The 24,805-nt window shown below is 48.2% G+C and overlaps 1 protein-coding gene across 7 annotated transcripts in view; it reads left to right on the forward strand.

The window, feature by feature from the left end:
* The window catches only part of LOC140405471 (polypeptide N-acetylgalactosaminyltransferase 6-like), a 94,398-nt gene that overhangs the window by 6,558 nt on the left and 63,035 nt on the right, over window positions 1-24,805 (forward strand). For 2 of the 7 annotated variants that reach the window (XM_072493939.1, XM_072493941.1), the window contains exons 2-3: window positions 11,925-12,013; window positions 16,451-16,576. The exons of 1 other annotated variant lie outside the window; for it this stretch is intronic. The gene's annotated coding sequence lies outside the window, so the exon portion shown is untranslated. Of the gene's footprint in view, window positions 1-4,655; window positions 4,779-11,924; window positions 12,014-16,450; window positions 16,577-24,805 lie in introns of those variants that run through there. 4 more of the 7 variants (XM_072493940.1, XM_072493944.1, XM_072493943.1 and 1 more) reach the window with 4 other exon arrangements.

The following is a 24,805-nucleotide window of genomic DNA, read 5'->3' on the forward strand; positions in this document are numbered from 1 at the left end:
GGTACTGGAAAATCATAGAATTTCTACAGCGTAGAGGGAGTTAATTCGGCCCATTGAGTTTGCATCGACCTCTGAAGGAGCACGCCACCTAGGCCCACTCCGTCACCCCATCAACATATAACCTAACCTGGACATCCCTGGACACCAAGGGCAGTTTTTTTTAGCATGGCCAATCTACCTAACCTGCACATCTTTGGACTGTGGGAGGAACTGGAGCACACGGAGGAAACCCACGCAGACACGGTGAGACAGTGCAAACTCCACACAGTCTCCTCAGGCCGGGATTGAACCTGGGTCCCTGGCACTGTGAGGCAGCAGTGCTAACCACTGTGCCGGCCCAGTGCAGTCTGACAGGGGGGAGAAGCAGAATTTGTTTTTAATCTGTTGTGGGGGGATAAACACAGTGAGGAAGAATGCAAAGGACCCCAAATACCTTTCATACTTGGAGCCCAACTGCTCTTTCCCCCACTCGCCTAATACATATAGCTGCTTATTGGAGTAGTAAATCTGAGGAGCATGAGGCACCAGTCCCAGTATTCAATTAATCAAACCGATCCAGTTCCAATTACTTTGTGTAGCAAGAGACCAGAGACAAAAGGAACTGCAGATGGAAACGACATCAGAAACCTGGCCCTAGCCAAAAGAGATTTGACTCGATTAGATTTGAATCCCTCGGATGGGACAGCTATTACAGGTAAAAAGCCTGACTCTTTCTCAAAGTGACAGGTAGTAAATTCAATTTGATATTTTCCATTTGTCCTGATGGGACTAGGACTTATCTACACAAGCGGAGTCATTTTCATTTGAAGTAGGTGTTTGCACTCAAAACAAGACTTGTTTATCTCACCTGTCTTTGCCCAAAGACAATTCCAGTTTTATAATCTGTCGCACTACTCTGCCTCGTTCATCCAACAAAAGCAGCTTTTGTTGGAACTGAATGGAAATGCGGATTTATCACTGTTCTAATCCTGAATGCATTCGTTTTGGGCCAAGGGTTCGGATGAACTGCAACTCCATAACCGGCGCCTTTGTTTACAATCCGCGTCCACTGACCTGCTCTTTGTGAAAGCATGGCGAGATTGGGATCTTGGTGTGTCGAAGAATTGGCATGAGTCCATGGCTTACTTTTCTGATACAGCAGGTTGTTACACCAGAGTTGGGTATTGCCCAAAGGTTCAGCTTTACATGTTACTGAATGGTGCACAAATGTTGTTACACCCATTGTGATATAACCTCAAGGACATATTATGTACGAGGGTGTCGCGGCAATTTTATTTGTTTTTCGAGCTCCATAAAATTTTATTGATGGAAAACCAGTTTTCTTTTATCTGTTGTTATTGGTCAACCTGTAGGGGCGAATGATAGAATTTCACATTCAGTCTGAGGGTGGAAAGCTTGCATCTGCAATTAATGTTTTATAATAATATAATAATCGTTTATTGTCATGATGCACGATCAATGATCACTAAAGCGAGGTTGTAGTCCAACTGAAGGCTTTAATAAGCTAGATGTTTCCCCCAGCAGCTCAGGTACAGAATGAGGGCTGCTGGGGTGGCACGGGCTCTTATACCCCGCCTAGCAGGGCGGTGCTACCATACATCTTGACCAATAGGAAGCATACAGTTTCTACCAATGGTGTTCCATCATTACCAGGTACCGTAATACCTCTACTACCACATGTCACAAGCAGGCTTCAATGAAGGTACTGTGAAAAGCACCTAGACGCCACATTCCGGCGCCTGTTTGGGGAGGCTGGAACGAGAATTGAACCCGCGCTGCTGGTCTTGTTCTGCATTACAAGCCAGCTGTCAGCCCACTGTGCTAAACCAGCCCCTAAAACCAGCTCCTTAAACATAAACACAAGCAATTCCAAAGGTATGAAGATGGGAGTTGGCTAAAATAGGCTGGGAAAATAGGTTTCAAAGGTAAGACAGTTGATCAGCAGATACAGACAATTAAAGAGATAATTTATGAATCTCCAATGAAGATATACTCCATTGAGAAAGAGAGACTCTAAAAGAAGGGTGAACCATCCGTGGCTAAAGTATGGTACCAATTGAAAGAAAAGGCAGACAAATGCCCTTTTGTTTAAGACCAGAGGATTGGGGATATTTTAGAAACCAGCAAAGGATGACTCAAAAAGCAATAAAGTGAGAATATGACGGTCAACGTTTTAAAAAATAAATGAGTACCCAATTCATTTTTCCAATTAAGGGGCAATTTAGCGTGGGCAATCCACCTATCCTGCACATCCTTGGGTTGTGGGGGTGAAACAGGGAGAATGTGCAAACTTCACATGGACAGTGACCCAGGGCCGGGATCGAACCTGGGTCTTCAGCGCCGTAGGCAGCAGTTCCAGCCACTGCGCGATATGAGGGTAAACTAACAAATTAAAAAACACTAACAGTAAGGGTTTCTCTCGTGTATTTAAAAAGTAGCTAAATTAAGTATTGGTCCCTTGGTGGTTGAGACTGGGGAATTAATAATGGGAAACCAGGAAATGGCAGAGAATTTGAAGAAGTATTTTAAACACTTGTCTGACTGCATGGTAGAAGATACGAAAGCCATCCCAATAATTATAGAAAATCAAAAGGGACAGAGGAACTGATCAGTGGAGAAAAAATACTAGGAAAACACATGGGGCTACTGACCACGTTCCTGAGACTTGATAGCCTGCATTCTATAAGAAGTGGCTGCAGAGATGGATGTGTTGGTTGTACTCTTCGAGAATGTAACACTGCCATCCAAGAAAGGAGGGAGGTGGAAAGCAGGAAACTAGGCCAGTTAGCATCTGTCATTGGGAAAAATGCTAAAATCCATTGTTAAGGAAGTAGTAGCGGGGCATTTAAGAAATCATAATGACAAGTGGTTTTATGAAAGGAAAATCGTGTTAAACAAATTTATTAGAGTTCTTTGAGGATGTAACAAGCAGGATAATTAAAGGGGAACCGTAGATGTGGATTTCCAAAAAGCATTTGTTAAAGCTACCATAGAAAAGATTATGGCCCAATATAAAGTTCATGATGTTGGGGGTAATGTATTAACAAGGATAGAGGGTTACCTAACAGGAAGCAGAGTCAGAATAAGTGGGCCAGTTTTAGGTTGGCTATCTACTTGGTGGGATCCAACAGAGACTAGTGCTGAGGCCGTGGCTATTTACAGTCTACAATAATGACTTTGGGAAGGGACAAAGTGCAGCAAAATTTGCTGATAATACGAAGATAGATAGGAAAGCAGGTTGTGAGGAGTACAGAGTCTGTAGATAGGTTAAGTGAATGGGCAAAAAAACTGGCAGATGCAGTATGGGCAGCATGGTAGCACAGTGGTTAGCACTATTGCTTCACAGCACCAGGGACCCAGGTTCAATTCCCCGCTGGGTCACTGTCTGTGTGGAGTCTGCACGTTCCCACCGTGTCTGCGTGGGTTTCCTCCGGTTTCCTCCCACAAATCCCGAAAGACGTGCAGGTTAGATTAATTAGATATTCTCCCACTGTGTACCTGAACGGACAGCAGAGAGTGGCGACTAGGGGATTGTCACAGTTCATTGCATTACAGTGTTAATGTAAGCCTACCGTGACAATAAAGATTATTATTATTATACGTTTGTACGTTCTCCCCGTGACTGTGTGGGTTTCTTCCTGGTGCTCCAGTTTACTCCCACAGTCTAGGTTAGGTGGATTGACCATGATAAATTGCCCCTTTGAGTCCAGGGATATGCAGGTTATATTATGGAGTTACAGGGATAAGGGGGGGAGAGACATGGGTGGAGTGTTCATTCAAAGGGCCAGTGTAGACTCGATGGGCTGAATGGCCTCCTTCTGCACTGTGTAGGGATTCTATGAATAAGTTGATGAATTAATTGTAGTGCGCTAGCCAAGTGTATTTGCACTCCAGCAGAAGGTATGGAGGGCTATCTCAGTTCTGCACAGCAGGTGAAAGGGCCCTTTTGATGTATGATCTCCACAAAGCAACTACACGGTGAAAAGATGGAATTGAGCTTACTCTGTGGGGAATCACAAGGCCGATATTCCCTCATTCATGTTGCAGTGTCCGCAAGAATGGTTTTTAAGCAAGACAATGACTTGCAGTCGCAAGCTAACCAATAAGCTAACTGCAGATGACTGTCTTATAAAGAAATTGAATAATAGACACTGTTAGGCCTGTGATCTACACACTCGTACTTCATGGTTTTTACATGTGGGCTTGAAACTCTGTTTTGTTGAAGTACTTGAAATTGTTTCACTGAATGCAGTTGTTAGCAATATGGTACGATGAAAAACCGAGTGAGTGTTTTTTAGAGTGAGTGGTTTTACTCCTTTGTTTTCCGAATGGTGGTAGATGTTTGAGGAAAATAAACTCTGAAGTGTAATGTTCCTGTGTTATCTGAGTGAATGTACTATGTCTTCCACTAAATTAGTGCTTGGGGCTAAAATGGTGTCACCACAGCCACATTTGTCCCTGGTCGGTGATTGTTGTTGGGCGACGCTGATTTAAAACGTGTCCTTTAAGCAGAGCATTGCGTAACTTTGCCATGTTGCGACACAGAAATGCTTGAAGCATTTGGAAGTAGGTTTTGGTATTACAGTTGCTCAAGAATTCCTAGCTCTGACACACCTTCCACTTGTCAAACAAACGTGTAAAAGTGCCACGTATAAAACTTGCTCGCATGAAATCACCTGTAGACAAAAGGCAGCTAAGAGTGTGTGGGGGGAAAAAAACCGACCATGATTAATTCCGAAGCCTGATTTTTCGATACTGGAGGGAAAGGTGAGAATCTGGTAAGTTCTACTCTATTAGTACACCACTTGGTGGTAAGTTAATAAAATATATGAAGAGCACTGTAAATAATTAAGTAATTATTCAGAACACATTTAAGGATGGCAGGACAGGTGATATGTCACAGATACTGCCTGTGGAGGATCCTGGAGAATATTGTGATCCAGGCGGCACGGTGGCACAGTGGTTAGCACTGATGCCTCACTGCGCCGAGGACCCGGGTTCGATCCCAGCTCTCGGTCACTGTCCGTGTGGAGTTTTCACATTCTCCACGTGTTTGCGTGGGTCTCACCCCCACAACCCAAAGATGTGCAGGGTAGGTGGATTGGCCACGCTAAAATTGACCCTTAATTGGAAAAAATGAATTTGTTGCTCTAAATTTAAAAAAGGAAAAAAAAGTGATCCTGGACAAACACGTGTGCAGTAAGTATTTACAGCTTGAGGCGCTTTGGCTTGGAGTCATTGAGCTGGGGGCTGAGTTCCGGACACTACGACACATCGGGGAGGGAGAGGGTTACCTGGACATTTTGTTTCAGGGGGTGGTTGCATCCCTTGGGATAGGGTCTTGTTTGTAAAGTGGTCAGGTACAGGAGGGTGTGACTGGGACCCAGAGGGCAGCAGTGCAGGAGTGTCCGCCTCTGCAATTATCCAATAGGTCTGAGGCTCAGCTTGTTTGGATGAGAGAGGGGGCTGCAGGGTGGATGGGCTGACTGATCAGGGCACTGTGGTACAGGAAGCCTTTAAAGTGGGTTAGAGTACGTAAGAATGTCGTGGTAGTAGGGGGACAGTAATGTGAGGGGGTTTGACACTTCTCTGTCGCAACAAACAAAAGTCCAGACTGCTGTGTTGCCTGCCCAGTGCCAGGCCGCAAGCCAATTACTTTGGGCTGGAGAGGAACTTGCAGTGGGATGGGGAGGATCCAGTAGTTGTAGTTCATGTAGGTACCAACGAGATAGGCAAGATGAGGATGGAGATTCTACTCGGCCCATGTGAGGAGCAAGGCACCAAATTAAGAAGCAGAACCTCACAGGGTAATAACTTCGATGATATTATTACCTGAACCATGTGCAAATTGACACAGAACAACTAAGAATTAGAAAGATGAATGCATGGCTCTCAAACAGTGGTGGGTTCTGGTTTGTGTGGTACTGGCACCAGTACTGGGGAAAGTGGGGTCCATACAGTTAGGACGGTCTACATTTGAACCGTGGTGGGGCTGATGTTTGAGCAAGCTGCATAACTAAGGAAGTAGCGAGAGTTTTAAACTGAATAGTGGGGGCAAGAGATCAAATTTGGGAAGGTGTGGTATACCAAAGAGTAGACTAGGCAAGGGAGAAAGGTACTAATATGGGAAATGATTAATAGACTGTGACAGGAAGGGACAGAGTACAAATCTGAGGTAAATCAGGTAAAGATAGAAGACTTTGGGCTGGATTCTTCCGCCCCGCCCCCTGCAAAATCGCCACGGGCGGGATGCGGACCATGTAAAGGTCCATTGACCGCTGGGTGGGTGTGACTGGAGAATCCCACCCTCTGTATCTAAATACACATAGCGTTTGAAGCAAGACAGATGAACTGATAGTGAAAATAGAAATAAATAAGTATGACCTGATAGCCATTACAGAGATGGCTACAGGATGACATAGATTGGGACCTGAATATTTAAGAGTACATGACATTTAGGAAGTGCAGGAGATGGCACAAGGTGGAAAGGTGGCTCAGTTCATTAATGATGATATTGGCACATTAGAGAAGGATTTTTAAAAATTCATTCACAGGATGTGGGCGTCGCTGGTTAGGCTGGCGTTTATTGCCCCTCCCTAGTTGCCCTTCAGATGAACTCTGCAGTCCCTGAAGTGTAGGTACACCCACTGTGCTGTTCGGGAGGGAATTCCAGGATTTTGACCCCCCTCCCTAGTTGCCCTTCAGATGAACTCTGCAGTCCCTTAAGTGTAGGTACACCCACTGTGCTGTTCGGGAGGGAATTCCAGGATTTTGACCCAGTGACAGTGAAGGAACGGCAATATAATCTTTATTATTGTCACAAGTAGGCTTACATTAACACTGCAATGAAGTTACTGTGAGAATCCCCTCATCGCCACATTCCGGCGCCTGTTCGGGTACACAGGGAGAATTCAGAATGTCCAATTCACCTAACAAGCACATCTTTCGGGACTTGTGGGAGGAAACCGGAGCACCTGGAGGAAACCCACGCAGACACAGGGAGAATGTGCTAACCACTGTGCTACCGCGCTGCCGATTTCCAAGTCAGGGTGGTGAGTGACTTGGGAGGGGAATGTCCGGGTGGTGGGGTTCCCAGGTAGCTGCTGCTCTTGTCCTTCTAGATGGTAGTGGTCATGCGTCTGGAGGGTGCTGTCTAAGAAGCCTTGGTGAGTTACTGCAGTGCATCTTGTTGAAGGTGTACACAAATGGCTGCCACTGTTCGTCAGTGGCGAGTCCAGCTCTGTTTCTGATCAGTGGTAACCCCCAGGATGTTGATGACCTAAAAGTTCCGGAAGCAAGGATGTAGTTTGGGTTGAAATGATAAAGGCGTGAAGTCGCTTGTGGGAGTGGTGTACACCCCCCCCCCCCCCCCCCCCCCCCCAAAATTGTAACGACATGGTAGGACTGAATGTAAAAGAAGAGGTCGTGGGAGGTTGTCAGAAAGGTGAAGTGATAATCATGGGAGATTTTAATCTACATATAGACTGGAAAAATCAGATGGGCAACCCTCCACCACTGACGAACAGTGGCACCATGTGCACCACCTACAAGATGCACTGCAGTAACATGGATGAAGAATTCATAGACTGTTTTTGAGAGAGTTTCCTCAAACACGTTCCATCTGGTATTGTGCAACAAGATAGGATTAATGGATAACATCATTGTGAAGGCCCCCTTGGTAGCAGCAACCATAATATGATTGAGTTTTACATTCAGTTTGAGGGAGAGAAGAGCATCGAAGGCGAGTATTTTAAACTTAAACATGGGACATTATGAAGGCCCGAAAGCAGAGCTCGCTAAAGTGAGCTGGAAAATGTGCTTAACGGATAGATCAATAGAGGTTGAGTGGCAGACATTTGAAGGGATATTTGTGAATACACAGAATAGACACATTCCAATAAAACCAACATTTCAAGGGGCAGACCCATCACCCACGGTGAACTGAAAGGTTCAAGACAGTATTAAACTGAAAGAAATGGCATATATTTGCACAAAGATGGTTGGCAGGTCAGAAGATTGAAAGAATATAAAGAACATCAAAGAATGAGAAAAAGATTGATAAGGAGGGAAAAACTAGAATATTAGAGAAACTTAGCCAGTAACGTAAAGATAGTCAGATGGGCATTATCTGTAAGCATTATAAGAGATAGATCAAGGGCAGCACGGTGGCGCAGTGGGTTAGCACTGCAGTCTCACGGCGTCGAGGTCCCAGGTACGATCCCGGCTCTGGGTCACTGTCCGTGTGGAGTTTGCACATTCTCCCCGTGTCTGCGTGGGTTTCACCCCCACAACCCAAAGATGTGCAGGGTAGGTGGATTGGCCACGCTAAATTGCCCCTTAATTGGAAAAAATGAATTGGGTACTCTAAATTAAAAAAAAAAGACAGATAGTCCAAGTTTCCATAGATATTTAAACAAGAAATAGAATGAACAAAGTGAGCATTGGTCCTCGAAAGTGCACCTGGGGAATTAATAATGAAAAGTAAGGTGATGGTAGATGAATTGAACAGGTATTTCGCATCGGTCTCCACTACAGGGAACACAATTAACATTCCAGAAATAGCTGTAAATCAGGAAATGGAAGAACGGGAGGAACTCGGGGAAAATCTCAATCACCAGGGAAGTGGCATTGAGCAAATTGTTGGGTCTGCGGACTGGCAAAGCACTAAGAAGGGTCCAGTGAGATAGTTGATGCATTGGTTTTAAGTTTGCTAAATTGAGGGAAGGCTCCATTAGCATGCAAGATAGCAAATTTAGTCCTTCATTCAAAAAGGGAGACCGAAAGCAGGAAACTACAGGCCAGTTAGCCTAGCATCTGCAGTAGGAAGCCATGTTAGAAGCAATTATTAAAAATGTTATTGCAGGGCATCAGAAATGTTCAAAGCAATCGGGCAATGTCAATGGGCACAATTCAGCGGACTCCAGTTAAGTGCGCTGAACGGTATGTTTTTAAAACGATAATAATTTTATTCTCCATTTTCACATTTTCTTCAGAATTTACACCCCACCAACAAACAGTAAATGGTAACGAATACAATGTTGATCCACCTACCAGCAACAACGATCCCATCCTCCCACCACATCCCCCAAACAACGGCCCACCTGACATTATAAGCATCAAATAAAACTAACCCTCCCAAGGTGGGAAAAAAAAAGAAAAAGGAATCCGGAATCGCCCCTGGTCACCGTTGACATATATAGTCCACCCCCCCCACACACACACACACACCCCATAATATCCAATCCCCGAAAGAGTACCGTGAATGGCACCCATGAATTGTAGACCCCCACCCCCTTCCTCTTGTAAACTCCTCCCCCTAACCTCTGTTCCTTCCCCCAACTTTCCACCCCGGCTAGACTCACCGAAACCTGTTCTGCCAGGCTCTGATGGCCGCAGCCCCCCCCCCCCCCCCCCCCCCCCCCAACCTCACTCCCGTTCACTGACCGGCTTAAACCGGCTAGCGTGGAGGCCCCCGCCCAGGTCTCCTTCCCCCTTGCCCGGTCCCAGGAAAACCAAGAAATCCCCTTTAGCGCACAACCCCCGCATACACACCCAAGCCCCAAAGAACCATCATTGCAAGTGAAAGTCCCATCTCTCCCCTTGTCCAAATATACAGCGTCGACTCATTTAGTACATACACCAACACGCAGTGTGAAAATAAAGTTACATGAGGCTACATCGGTACACGACCCGCTCTCAGTCCCATTTCTCAATTCTGCCACAGTCCTTCTGCCTTAGCAAACGCTTCCGCCGTCCCAAAATAAAAGTCCTTGGATTTGTAGGTCACCCTCAGCTTAGCTGGGTATACTATGCCGCACTGCACCTTGCTGATGTACAGTGCCTTCTTCACCCAGCTGAAGGCAGCCCGCCTCCAGCCCACTTCACCACCCGCTTCTGCTTTGCCCAGCACAGGACTTTCTCCTTCACGCTGTACCTACGGAAACAAAGTCACTACTCTTGGCGGCTCACTCGCCTCTGGTATAGGCCTCCACGACCGATGTGCCCGATCCAGTTCATACCGGGAGGGATCGTCCCCCTCCCAATAGCTCTGCCAACATCGTGGCAAAATACTCCGTCGGCCTCGGGCCTTCCACCCCTTCGGGCAGACCCACGATCCTCAGATTCTGCCGCCTGGATCTGTTTTCCAGGTCTTCCATTTTGGCTCGCAGACCCTTGTTGGTCTCTATCACCCTCCGCAACTCCTTCCCCATCGAGGTGAGTTGAGCACTGTGCTGCGATAATGTCTCTTCCACTTCCTTCAGTGTCTCACCTTGCTCTCGCACCTCCGCCGCTGCGCTTGATACCGCAGCCCTCACCAGGGCAATCACCTCCTCCACCAGCACTTTCAATACCGCCCCCATCGCCGCCTCCATCGCTTTCATGTGCTTTGTGATCTGTTTTTCAAGTTCCACAACTATCACTTTGGTCATTTCTTATGCTGAGAGCGATGCGGCCTCCCGGTGCTCCAGCCTCTGCTTTCCTTACAGTTCCTGCGCTGACTTCCACTCACCGGCGGACTTTCATTAACCCCCTTTTTCACAGCTGTTTTTTTTCCCCAAGCTTGGACATTTCTCCTCCCTGTGCCTTACAGCTTTTTCAGCCTCCGTTGCCCCTGGGACCGGGGCAAACCCCAAAATTTCTATTCCCGAGCGGGAGCCCTCCAGTGTGCCGTCACCGGAAGTCCCGCTGAATGGTATGTTTAGCGGGGTGTTTCTCGGTGGCTGTGGCACTGAGGAGCATAAGAACATAAAGAACTAGGAGCAGGAGTAGGCCATCTGGCCCCTCGAGCCTGCTCCGCCATTCAATGAGATCATGGCTGATCTTTTGTGGACTCAGCTCCACTTTCCGGCCCGAACACCATAACCCTTAATCCCTTTATTCTTCAAAAAACTATCTATCTTTATCTTAAAAACATTTAATGAAGGAGTCCCTACTGCTTCACTGGGCAAGGAATTCCATGGATTCACAACCCTTTGGGTGAAGAAGTTCCTCCTAAACTCAGTCCTAAATCTACTTCCCCTTATTTTGAGGCTTTCACCCGCCAGTGGAAACAACCTGCCCATATCTATCCTATCTATTCCCTTCATAATTTTACATCATAAGATCCCCCCGCATCCTTCTAAATTCCAACGAGCACAGTCCCAGTCTACTCAACCTCTCCTCGTAATCCAACCACTTCAGCTCTGGGATTAACCTAGTGAATCTCCTCTGCACACCCTCCAGCGCCAGTACGTCCCAGTATCTAACCCGACTTTGCCAGCTTTTCTTGTCCTTGGAGAGTTTCTTCCCTCCTAGGCCGGACTTGGAGAGATTTCCTGCTGGCGAGCTTTGTCTGGCAGCCCTGATCTTTCTCCCACCCCCTTAGTGGGCGGTGCCAGCATGACTCCCTGGGGCGTGCCACTCGGGCCACCCTGGGTGCTGTTACGATTGGTCCACGTTTGTGTGAACCAATACTAAACTGTGTCCTGGTGAGGTCTTCTGAGCACGGCCAGTGAGTCCTGGGTGCTGGGTGAATCTGGCATCCGGGTATTTAAATGAGCGGTATGGCTAATTTGAATATTCAGATCTGGGTCTCGCCAGGTGCCGCGTGTTGGGTGACTCGCGCCTGGCGCGGAGTCCAGTTTAGAACTCGCGCCCGATTCACCGATTCAGCTGAATCGCACCCAACATGGTATTGTGAAAGGGAAATTATGCTTAACCAATTTATTGGAGTTCTTTGAAGGAATCACATATGCTGTGGATAAAGGGGAATTGGTGAATGTACTGTACCTAGATTTCCAGAAGGTGTTTGATAAGGTGCCACATCAAAGGTTACTGCATAAAATATAAGTTCACGGTGTAATGCGTAACATATTGGCACGGCTTAAAGATTGGTTAGCTGATGGGAAACAGTTGGTGTAAATGGGTCTCTTTCTGGTTTGCAGGATGTGACGAATGGTGTGCCACAGGGAATCGGTGCTGGGGCCTCAACTTGGTACAATTTGTATAAATTACTTGGATGAAGGACCTGAAGGTACAGTTGCTAAATTTGCTGATGGCACAATGATGGGTAGGAATGTAACATGTGAAGGGGACGTAAGGAGGCTACAAAGGGACCTAGATGGGTTAAGTGGGTGGGCAAACATCTGGCAAGCAGAGTATAATGTGAGCAAATGTGGAATTGTCCATTTTGGAAGGAAGAATAAAAAATAATATCTAAATAGTGAGAGATTGCAGAACTTTGGTGGAGGGATCTGGGTGTCCAAGTGCATGTATCACAAAAGGCTAGTATACAGGTCCAGCAAGTTAATAAGAAACCTAATAGAATGTGAGAGTAATTGATTACAAAGGTAGAGAGGCTATGCTTCAGTTATATAGGGCATTGGCAAGACCACATCTGGAGCATTGTCTCCAGAGTTGGTCTCCTTGATTCATCACGTTCCTTATTTAAGGAAAGTTGTAAATAAATGTGTTGGAAGTAATTCATGGAAGGTTTATTAGACTAATGCCAGGAATGGGCGGATTGTCTTATGAGGGAAGGTTGGAGAGGTTAGGTTTGTGTCGCGAGTTTAGAAGAGTAAGAGGTGACTTGACCAAAACTTTTGAAGATTCTGAGGGGTATTGACATGATGGATGTGGAGAGGATGTTTCCTCTTGTGGGAGAATCTAGAACGAGGGGTCACTGTTTAAAAATTAAGGAGTTGCTCATTTACGACTGAGATGAGGAAAAATGTTTTCTCTCGGAATGCTGTGAATCTCTGGAACTCTTCTTCAAAAGGCAGTGGAAGCAGAGTCTTTGAATATTTTTAAGGCAGAGATAGGTAGATTCCTGATTAACAAAGGGGTGAAAGGTTAACACGGGTGAAAGGTTATTGGGGGTAGGCGGGAATGTGGGGTTGAGGTTCCAATCCAATCAGCCATGATTTTATTGAATGGTGGAGCAAGCTTGATGGCCTGAATGGCCTACTTCTGCAAATGTGTTTTGAAAGGGTTTTATTTTATTCATTCATGGGATGTGGGTGTCTCTGGGAAGGTCAGCATTTATTGTCCATCCCTAATTGCCCTTTAAAAGATGCTGGTGAGCTGCCTTCTTGAACCGCTGTAGTCTGTGGTGTAGGTCCACCCATAGTGCTGTTAGGAAAGGAGTTCCAAGATTTTGACCCAGCGACCGTGAAGGAATGGCGAGTGGCTTGGAGTGAATCTTCCAGATGACAGTAGTTTTGGCATCCATCTCTATTTCCATATATTTATAATCAAGACCATTACACCGTGCTGTGCTAGAGGTGGCCTGTACGCCTGTCAATATAAATGAAGTGGCGCTAGTGGCCTCAGTAGCATACCAGCTAGTTTAGAAGATCATCTTTTCATTCCTCTGTTGGAGCCTCAGTCACCACTAAGAATGAGGATGCAGCCCTGGTTGTCTTATACAGGCCAAGATGAACTGCTTTTTATTTTGTATGTTGATAGGCTGAGCAATTTTTCCCTCTGATGTCGGGAAGTTCTATAACCAGAAGGTGAACGGCACAAATTTACCAGCCTAGCTATCATGTAAACTGATAAACATGCACTTGATTCTGCCCAATTTACGCAGAACAAGAGCTGAAATAAATGGACTACATTTTAAGCACAGCACCATATTTCATTCTTGTATTAAAACTGTTCGCCTGGTAAATGGACCTTCTGAATACAACGTGACCTTCAGTAGGTTCCTGAATTGGGACTGGCAGCTCTGGGTAGCTCACTGGGCTGATGTGTAATGCAACATTCTGGGCCAATCCTCCAGTATCATTTTTGCTTCTCTATCTTTGTGTTGGGGGAGGGGAATAGAGGTGAGTGAAAGGGAACAAATTATTTGTTCTCGGCTGTAAAATAAAGAAACAATACACATGGACAGCAAGCCTATAAGGTGGTGGCCTTAAAGGAGCCATTCCACCTTAAATGAAAGAAATGTAGGGTGTAGCCTGATTATTGATATTTCCCAATCTCCAAACACTTACTTAATCATTTAGTTCCCAGTATCGCCTTATCATTTTGTGTACACAGTTTTAAACCAGTTTCATAAATGGATTATCTGATTGTCATTGAGGTTAGATGAGCTCAGTATCGTTTGAATTTTTATCCTCCGCCTTCTATTAAAAATAATTGGTTTAGTATTACAGGATGTGTACTATGGAGTTCCTAAAGCTTCATGTAACTGATGGATAATGCAGAGTACTATGTGGGCAGAACCTTTTCATGGGGGGTGAAGAGGGCTGAATTTGGAAGCTGGCTGACACCATGACTGCCTCTTGTGCAAAAATGCAGGAGGGTAGTGTTGTGTTAGGCAGGTAGGTTCGATGTGGACTGCACTCGATGCAGGGAAGCTAGAAACAGACGTCTAACACTGGAGACGATCCAACACTTTTATTCAACTATAGAACTGATATACATATTCAGCTGTCGGTTGACACTATACTGAACTGACTGGAGACCTTGTACTAGCCTGACCAGACTTACTAGCTACCGCATGGTGTTTGCACTGTGCTAGCTCGTGGACTCTGCCTGTCTCAGTGGCTGGGTCCCGAGAGAGCGGGAAACCTAGTGCCCTCTGGCTTTATAGTGGTAGCGTCCTGTCTGGTGATTGGCTGCACTGTGTTGTATGCTTACTGGTCATCCTGTGTGTCAATCACTGCCTGTCTACATCTCATTATATACATGAGTGGATATTATGACAGGTAGTGCATATAACTCGCCCTCCCCAAGATTTGGACTCTGCGCCCTCACAATTTAAAAAGTATTTTTGAATAGAATAAAGATCCGGGTCCTAACTTCAGGAGTAGCCCTGACCCCTGCAAGTTTATTGAGTTCAAATTTCTCCATAATCGTGCCCCACGTTATCTCTGTAGTCTCTTCCCTACAACCCTCGAAGAACTCTGTTTCTGACACCTCGGCCTCCATTCCTTCCAGACCATAAGGTCAGAAATTCCCTCTCTTAAACCTTTCTACTCTCTTCTTGCACGTGCTCCCTCTTTCTCTCTCTCTCCTTTTAAGACTCATTCAAACCCACTCTTCACCCAAGCTTTTGTCCTAAAAACCCCTTGTGGCTTGGTGTCATTTTGTCTGTGACATGCCTGGGGATGTTTCACAAATTTAAAATCACAATGTAAGTGTCAAGTGTCGTGCTTCTATTTGCGGCACCAGCCCATTGCTGCCTCCTCTGACAGATTGCCAGTTTAATATTGGCTTGTTTTGTGGGACTTTTTCCCTTTCGTGGAGATGCAAGTCTCGCTGGCAATACCCAACATTTGTTGCCCATCCCTAATTGCTCTCAAACGTTGGAGGTGAGCCACCTTCTCAAATCATTCTTGTGACGTAGGTATGCCCAGAGTGCTGTTGGGGAAGACGTTTGAGGATTTTGCAGCACGGTGGCACAGTGGATAGCACTGCTGCCTCACCGCACCAGGAACCTGGGTTTGATACTGCCTGGGGTGACTGCCTGCGTGGAGTTTTCACTTACTCCCCGTGTCTACGTGGGTTTCCTCCCACGGTCCAAGGATGTGCAGGTTAGGTGGATTGGCCTCCATGTCCAAAGGTTGGGTGGGGTTACGGGGATAGGGGAGTGGGCCTATGGGCGGCATGGTAGCACAGTGGTTAGCAATATTGCTTCACAGCACCAGGGTCCCAGGTTCGATTCCCGGCTTGGGTCGCTGTCTGTGTAGGGTCTGCACCTTCTCCCTGTGTCTGCGTGGGTTTCCTCCTCCGGTTTCCTCCCACAAGTCCCGAAAGACGTGCTGTTAGGTGAATTGGACATTCTGAATTCTCCCTCTGTGACCCGAACAGGCGCCGGAATGTGGCGACGAGGGGATTTTCACAGTAACTTCATTGCAGTGTTAATGTAAGCCTACCTGTGACACTAGTAAAGATTATTATTATTATAGGTAGGGTGCTTTTTCAGAGGGTCGATGTAGACTCGATGGGCCAAATGGCTTCCTGCACTGAAGAGATTCTATGATTTTGACCCAGTGACAGTGAAAGTAGAGGTGTGGGTTGTGGGGGAGCTTGCAGCCGATGGTGTTCTTGCTGTCCTTGTCCTGCTAGGTGATAGACGTCAATGGATTTGAAAGGTGGCTGTCAAAGGAGGCTTGGCACGTTGCTGTGGACTTACTGCTACGAACTAGCGTAGGGTTGACCATCTCGGGTCTTAGCCAGCAGGGAGTGGAGACTTTAATCCTGCCTGGGCTGAAGTTGAACTTTGGCCCCAAGCGTATACTAGCCCACTACATCACCCCTGAATTGCATCTTTTGTATACTGATGCAGGGGAACTGCTGTTGCCTTTAAAGAGTTACTATGCAGAGAGATTTCTGGCAGGGCTGTGTTCCAGCTTTTGCATCCTGCAACAGAAATTATTCCAGTCCTTGCCCAAGGATACAGACATTACCAATGGGAAAAGGTGAATGTACGATGCTGAAACTGAGGATTCTTTTTTAAAAGGGCAGAGCTAGAAAGGAAAAAGGATGTCAAGTTTGGGGACAGAGTTCGGTCTGCATGAGGTCCAGGGCAGCCTTGCACGCTGACACATGTCTAATAACTACCTTGTAAACCTGCAAGTTGGATCTGGTAAGAATTCTCTTTGATTTGCGCTTTTTATATATGTTTTGTAATGAGGTTCCAGATCTGGTGGTTGACTGCAACCTTTGAAAAACTGAGCAACGGAGCAGATGAACCAGATAACACTTTTTAATCCCCCGTTTCTTGCTTTATTTGTAAATACTTTACTCAAATTTTCAAATGCCACCATGCCTTATTAATTTGATCAGTCACATTGTTATTTATGCCTTTTTGACAATCTGGGAAGGAGGAGATACTTGAAGGGACTTTGCTGTCAGTCACATTACAGTCTTCATCTGGTTTAGCTCAGTTGGCTGGACAGCTGGTCCGTGATGCGGAGCGAGGCCCACAACGCAGGTTCAATTCCCGTACCTGCTGAGGTTATTCATGTAGGCCCCACCTTCACAACCTTGCCCCTTACCCAAGGTGTGGTGATCCTCAGATTAAATCACCACCAGTCAGCTCTCCCTCTCACAGGGGAAAGCAGCCCATGGGTATCTGAGACTATGGCCACTTCACCTTCACAGTCTTGTCATATGGGTATTGTACATAAACTCTTGCAGGGAAAGCCCATGAAGGGCTTAATTTGCATTCTCTGTACCAAATATTATGGGCCTGTGTTTTTTTTTTCAATATCTGAATTTGTTGCATGGTCCTTTTTAATCTGGGTAGTTGTATAGCAGGCAGACTAAATCATTAAGTGGGTTACTTACTAAGTTACTTTATTCTGTTTTGGAAACTTTGCACCTTTCAAGGTCCAGTGTTTTGTGAAAAATGGTTGGTTCTTGTAGCTCAGGCCATTCCCTGCATACTATCCAATTCCACGGTGGTTGTCAAGCAGCATAAAAAGGATTATTTTATCTTCCATTTGAACAGGGACACAGTAGAATTCTTTTGATAGACATGTACCATATATTCCATCTTGTACACAATCAGTACTTTGTCAGCAGGAACCGATCAGAAAGAAATAAGTCTCTGCTTTATTCCTCTGCTTTGTGTAGCAATTCTTCCAGAATGTTCTTATCTGCAGCTCCATTTTCTGACATTCTTTGATTTCAATGTAACTATCTCTGATGTGCTGACGTGTTTAATTTCTGATGCAGAAATGAGGTGCCTCTGTTCATTGTCGATGAGTGCAGCTCACTGGATCCTCGGTCAAGTGCTGCTGAACAGATGGGCAGCGCAGTGGTTAGCACTGCTGCCTCACAGGTCGAGGTCCCGGGTTCGATCCCGGCCCCGGGTCACTGTGTGGAGTTTGCAGGTTCTCCCAGTGTCTACGTGGGTTTCACCATCACAACCCAAAAAGATGTGCAGGCTAGGTGGATTGACCATGGTAAATTGACCCTTATTGGGGGAAAAAAAGAATTGTTTACTCCAAATTTATTTTTTAAAAGTATTGATGAACAGGTTTGCTGGACTCGGTTGCAATGTCCTTGTGGTGGTATGTATTAGGGGTAATACGGTACACCACGTGTTGACAGGCTATTGGTGGAGGGATGCCAGGTCCTGATAGGATCTGCCACCTACTGGACTCCACCCAGAAATGCCGGTATAAGAACCCAGCTTTTCCCTCCATTTCCCTCAGCAGCTGCATTCTGTAACCACGCTGCTGGGGATAAAGTTCTGCTTAATAAAGCCTTCAATTGACATTACCTCAACCTGCCTCGCGTCATATTGACAGTGCTACAATTTATTGAACAGAATTTAAATTGAAGAAAACGACGTGGGAACATGGAGCTCCGAATCACCCCGGAGTGCCTGCGCATCGCACCCCAAGCAGCTAACTCGACATCTATTTTCAAGCACTGGCTGGCATGCTTTGAGGGCTACCTCCGAACAGCCCCCGGCACACCGACAGACGAACAAAAGATTTGTCCTCTATTCCAGGGTGAGTCCTGACGTCTACTCCCTTATCGAGGACGAGGACGGTTTCACCGGTGCCATCGCCGCAGGATATCTACATCCGGCCCGCCAACCAGGTTTTTGCTCGCTACCAGCTCGCCACACGACGGCAATTTCCGGGGGAATCGCTGGACGAGTTTTATAACGCCCTGCAGATCCTGGGTCGAAACTGCAACTGCCTGGCGGTAACAGCGAATGAACACACCGAGCTCCTGGTCCGCGATGCGTATGTGGCAGGTTTGGCTTCTTCCCAGATCCGCCAGAGGCTTCTGGAGAAAGAATCTCTGGGACTTACAGAAGCTCGGGCCCTGGCGGCATCCCTCGATGTGGCCTCTCGTAACGCCCGCGCCTAAGCCCCCCCCCACCCCCGCAAACCTGCGCGGCCAAAACACCAGACCAACCGGGGGGGCCCCGCTGCTATTTTTGCGGCCAACCGAAACACCCTCGGCAGTGCTGCCCAGCCCGCGCGGCTACCTGCAAAAGCTGCGGGAAGAAGGGCCACTACGCGACGGTGTGCAAGTCCCGCGGGGTCGCCGCTATCTCCGGGGAAGAAACGGGACCACCGACCCAGCCCCCCCCCCCCCCCAGCGATCCACGTGCGACCAACGGACGCCGCCATTTTGGACCCCGGACACCACGAGGGAGAGATGGGCGCCGCCATTTTGTCCACCCCCGACCGCACTCGATCCGTAGACGCCCACCATCTTGGCTGAAGGACCCCGACACAGACGGCCACATACTGCCTGATTACGATGCTCAACTTCAACAACCACGTCTGGCTTCGACGACCCTCGACCAGTCACGACCCAGGACGCTCCAGACTGCAGCCACTACAGTCCTAGTGAATGGCTACGAGACGCCGTGTCTTATCGACTCTGGGAGCACGGAGAGCTTCATTCATCCGGACACGGTAAGGCTGTTCCCTTGTAATTCGGCCAAGCACCCAGAAAATTTTCCTGGCGGCGGGATCCCACTCCGTTCAGATCACGGGGTTCTGCATCGCTAACCTAACGGTGCAGGGGAGGGAGTTCCGAAATTACCGGCCGTAAGTCCTCCCCCATCTCTGTGCGCCCACACTCCTAGGGTTGGACTTCCAATGCAACCTCCAGAGTTTAACATTTAAATTTGGCGGCCCTATACCCCCACTGACTGTCTGCGGCCTCGCGACCCTCAAGGTTGAAACGCCTTCCTTGTTTGCGAACCTCACCCCGGATTGCAAACCCGTCTCCACAAGAAGCAGACGGTACAGCGCCCAGGACCGAGCATTTATCCGGTCCGAAGTCCAGAGGCTGCTGAAGGAAGGCATCATCCAGGCTAGCAACAGTCCCTGGAGAGCCCAGGTGGTAGTCGTTAAGACCGGGGAGAAACCGAGGATGGTCATCGACTATAGTCAGACCATCAACAGGTACACTCAGCTAGATGCGTACCCTCTCCCCCGCATATCCGACATGGTCAATCAGATTGCACAGTACAAGGTCTTTTCTACCGTGGACCTCAAGTCTGCCTACCACCAGCTCCCCATCCGTCCCGGTGACCGCAACTATACTGCCTTCGAAGCAGACGGGCAGTTATACCACTTTTTAAGGGTTCCATTCGGCGTCACGAACGGAGTCTCGGTCTTCCAACGAGAGATGGACCGAATGGTTGACCAGCATGGTTTACGGGCCACATTCCCGTATCTCGACAACGTCACCATCTGCGGCCATGACCAGCAGGACCACGACGCCAACCTCCAAAAATTCCTCCAGACTGCTCACGCCCTGAACCTCACTTACAACGAAGAAAAATCCGTGTTCCGCACTGATCGTCTAGCCATCCTGGGCTACGTAGTGCGTAATGGAGTGATAGGCCCCGACCCCGAACGCATGCGCCCCCTCATGGAGTTCCCTCTCCCTCACTGTGCCAAAGCCCTGAAACGTTGCCTGGGCTTCTTTTCTTATTACGCCCAGTGGGTTCCACAATACACCGACCAGGCCCGTGCGCTAATCCAGTCCACTACCTTTCCCCTGTCGACAGAGGCCCGCCAGGCCTTCAGCCGCATCAAAGCGGATATCGCAAAGGCCACGATGCGCGCCATCGAGTCCCTCCCCTTCCAGGTCGAGAGCGACGCATCGGACGTAGCTCTGGCGGCAACCCTCAACCAAGCAGGCAGACCCGTGGCCTTCTTCTCCCGAACCCTCCACGCTTCAGAAATCCGCCACTCCTCAGTGGAAAAGGAGGCACAAGCAATAGTGGAAGCTGTGCGGCACTGGAGGCATTACCTGGCCGGTAGGAGATTCACTCTCCTCACTGACCAACGGTCGGTTGCCTTCATGTTCGATAATGCACAGCGGGGCAAGATCAAGAACGACAAGATCTTGCGGTGGAGGATCGAACTCTCCACCTTCAATTATGAGATCTTGTACCGTCCCGGAAAGCTGAACGAGCCATCCAATGCCCTATCTCGCGGCACATGTGCCAATGTACAAGTGGACTGCCTACAAGCCCTCCACGAGGACCTCTGCCACCCGGGGGTCACTCATTTCTACCACTTCCTTAAGGCCCGCAACCTCCCTTACTCCGTCGAGGACGTCCGAACAGTCACCAGAAACTGCCAGATCTGCGCTGAGTGCAAACCGCACTTTTTCAGGCCAGATAGAGCGCACCTGGTTAAGGCCTCTCGACCCTTTAAACGCCTCAGTTTGGATTTCAAAGGCCCCCTCCACTCCACCGATCGCAACGCGTACTTCCTGAATGTCGTTGACGAATACTCCCGTTTCCCTTTCGCCATCCCCAGCCCCGACATGACAGCATCCACGGTCATTAAAGCCCTCGGTACCATTTTTACACTGTTTGGTTTCCCCGACTATATCCATAGCGACAAGGGGTCCTCCTTTATGAGTGACGAACTGCGTCAATTCCTGCTCAGCAAGGGCATAGCCTCGAGCAGGGTGACCAGTTACAACCCCCGGGGGAACGGGCAGGTAGAAAGGGAGAATGGAACGGTCTGGAAGGCCGTCCTGCTGGCCCTCTGGTCTAGGAGTCTCCCAATTTCCCGCTGGCAGGAAGTCCTCCCGGATGCCCTTCACTCTATCCGGTCCCTGCTGTGCACCACCACGAATCAAACGCCTCACGAGCGCCTCCTCCTCTTTCCTAGGAAGTCCTCCTCGGGAACGCCACTTCCGACCTGGCTAGCAGCTCCGGGACCCATTCTGCTCCGGAAACGTGTGGGCGCACAAGTCCGATCCGTTGGTGGAACGGGTGCATCTCCTTCACGCCAACCCGCAATACGCCTATGCGGAGTACCCCGATGGCCGACAGGACACGGTCTCCCTGCGAGACCTGGCGCCTGCCGGAGCTACCCCCCCCCCCCCCCCCCCCAACGCCAATCACCACCTCCTCACTCCCGCCGGTTCATCCCGCAGCCACCCCCTTCCCGGGGGGTTCGGTTCTCCTCCCAGACCCTCCCGGGAGTAAGGACACGGGACAGCGCTACGCTCCCAGAGTCGACGGGACTCGAGCCAGCACCATCACCACCATGCCCGAGACGATCGGAAAGGACGACCAGGGCGCCCATCCGGCCCATCGAATCACTTTAACTCTCAACGTTTTCAGTTATTGTGTCTTGTTATAGTTATGGCATCATGCTGACCCTGTTTGGCCTGTTGGCCCAGTTGAAGCGATTAATTTTGTGTTTTGTTCAAAGTTACGGCACAGTACCGACTCTGTAAACCCCTACCACCATTCGAACCACCATCCCGCTGGGTTCTTTTTCAACGAGGGGTGAATGTGGTGGTATGTATTAGGGGTAATACGGTACACCACGTGTCGACAGGCTATTGGTGGAGGGATGCCAGGTCCTGATAGGATCTGCCACCTACTGGACTCCACCCAGAAATGCCAGTATAAGAACCCAGCTTTTCCCTCTATTTCCCTCAGCAGCTGCATTCTGTAACCATGCTGCTGGGGATAAAGTTCTGCTTAATAAAGCCTTCAATTGACATTACCTCAACCTGCCTCGCGTCATATTGACAAGTGCTACAGTCCTCTCTTGGTGTTGTGCGTAATCCGAACATGGACTAGCAGCATCCCGTCTGTTGTATTGCAAGGCAAGCAATGAGGCAGTGTTTAACTCCGAACTAGATACACGGAACAGTACTACAAACAGCGCTAAAACATTGAATATATTCAAGAGGCCAGATATAGCACTTGTGGAGAATGGGATCAAAGGCTATGGGGAGAAAGCAGGATTAGGCTATTGAGTCGGATGATCAGCCATGATCGTGATGAATGGCAGAGCAAGCTCGAAGGGCCAAAAGGCCGCCTCCTATCTTCTATGTATCTATGTCATGACCCAGGCTAACTCTGACCAAGCCCCTACAACTGGACCTAAATGCCTGATAGGCTAACATTTGCACGCTCCATCCCCATGGGCTCAGGGCCTGTCATGTGGCCCACAATGTATTATCCTTTAAAGGGGCCACACCATCCACAACAATATCTAACATGTGATTTGGCACTGAACTACGCACACTAGATATATTTCCCTTTTTGGTTCTCTAGTCTCTGTTGAACTGAGGGGATTTTATCCAGTGCAGCATCAGAGATGTGATAGTAGGTCACTGTCATAATATACACCAGTATATCATGGTGCAGACACACACACTGATGGACACACAGCAAGACCAATCAACACACACAACACCGCAGCCAATCACCAGTTAGAGCTCACTGTAAAGACGGGGGGCATCAGAGTTCCTGCTCATTCGGGATGCAGCCTCCTAGTAGGACAGAGCTTACAGCTTACAGCACAGATCCTCACCATGTGCTGAGTGCATTGACTGGTTTGCACAGGCATAGGTCTTTAGTTTAATCTAACATCATGTTAACCCACAGTGAAAGTATGTTCAACAGTTTCTAATTTAATAAAATAGTGTTGTTCTATTTTAAGTGTTGGTAGCCTGTGTGTGTTCCACGGATCCAGAGCACCCAACACATCATGATACCAGGAGTTGAGGGATATTAGAACTTCTTAGACCTACATCCAAGTGACCTGCCTTCCACCAGCATACAGTCATCCTGCAACATGGACAGCGCCTGCCCGCCGCCGCCGCTCCGCATCACCGGTAACCTAGGGGCCAACTGGAAGATATTCAAACAACGCTTACAGCTCTACCTTGAAGCCACAGACCGGGAAGATGCCTCGGACACCAGGAAGATCGCTCTCTTCCTATCCACGGCCGGGGACCATGCCATCCACATTTTCAATTCTCTCACCTTTGCTGATGAAGAAGATAAATCAAAATTCAAGACGGTCCTCCTTAAGTTTGACAGTCACTGCGACATTGAGGTGAATGAAGTTCTGAGCGCTATGTACTCCAACAGCGTTTGCAGGGTAAAGATGAACCTTTCCAGTCCTTTCTCACCCACCTCCGCATCCTTGCGCAGTCCTGTAGCTACGGGCCCACCTCCGACTCCATGATACGTGACCAGATCGTTTTCGGTGTTCAGTCGGACTCCCTACGCCAGCAGCTCCTCAAGGTAAAGCAGCTCACCCTAGCGACCGCCATCGAGACCTGCGTGCTACACGAACACGCCACTAGTCGGTATTCCCACATCCAAGCGGCTGAAACGGCGCGGCGAGGTCCCCACGAGGCAGAACGGGTCCAAGCAACTCGAGGGCCTCCGCCTGGATGAGGGCAGCCATTTTGCACGCTTTTAGCAGGCTCTCGCGCTTGTGCCCACCGAACGAGGGGTCGGCGACGTCGACAAAATTAGGGATCCAGAGCACCCAACACATTAGTCACCATGTCAGTGGTGAAGGAGAAGAGCAAAATCGGTCAGGGTTCCCACTCCCTGATCACTGTTTAGTAACAACTTGTGGAAGGTGCACATTGAGCGAAAATCCGGCTTTTGCGTGCTGTTTTTGTTTTGCAGTCGAATAGTCCAGAACATCCACCACACCCATTCCCCTGCCCCACATGAATTTGATTATCCAGGGAAATGTATGAGAAATAGTGTGCGTGATGGGGGAAGGATCAGTTAGCCTGCTGCTTCCACAGTTGATTGATGTGATCAACTTTTGCATCTCCTGAGAAGAGTCCCCTGGAAACCCCACAATACCTAGACTTCTTTGCTATGTTACATGTCCAACGGCAGTGGGCTTCCTTGACCAACATCAACAACAGAGCAGCTCAGGAATCACTGAGTTGCTACACAGCAATATTCTGGTCTATTGGAACAATAATTAAAAGCAAAGTGCTCTGGAGGATGCTGGAAATCTGAAATAAAAACAAAATGCCGGAGAAACTAAACCATTAACTCTATTTCTCTCTCCACAGATGATGCCAAACCTGA

The sequence above is a fragment of the Scyliorhinus torazame genome, chromosome X (assembly GCF_047496885.1).
Source record: "Scyliorhinus torazame isolate Kashiwa2021f chromosome X, sScyTor2.1, whole genome shotgun sequence".
In the NCBI taxonomy this organism is placed as follows: Eukaryota; Metazoa; Chordata; class Chondrichthyes; order Carcharhiniformes; family Scyliorhinidae; genus Scyliorhinus; species Scyliorhinus torazame.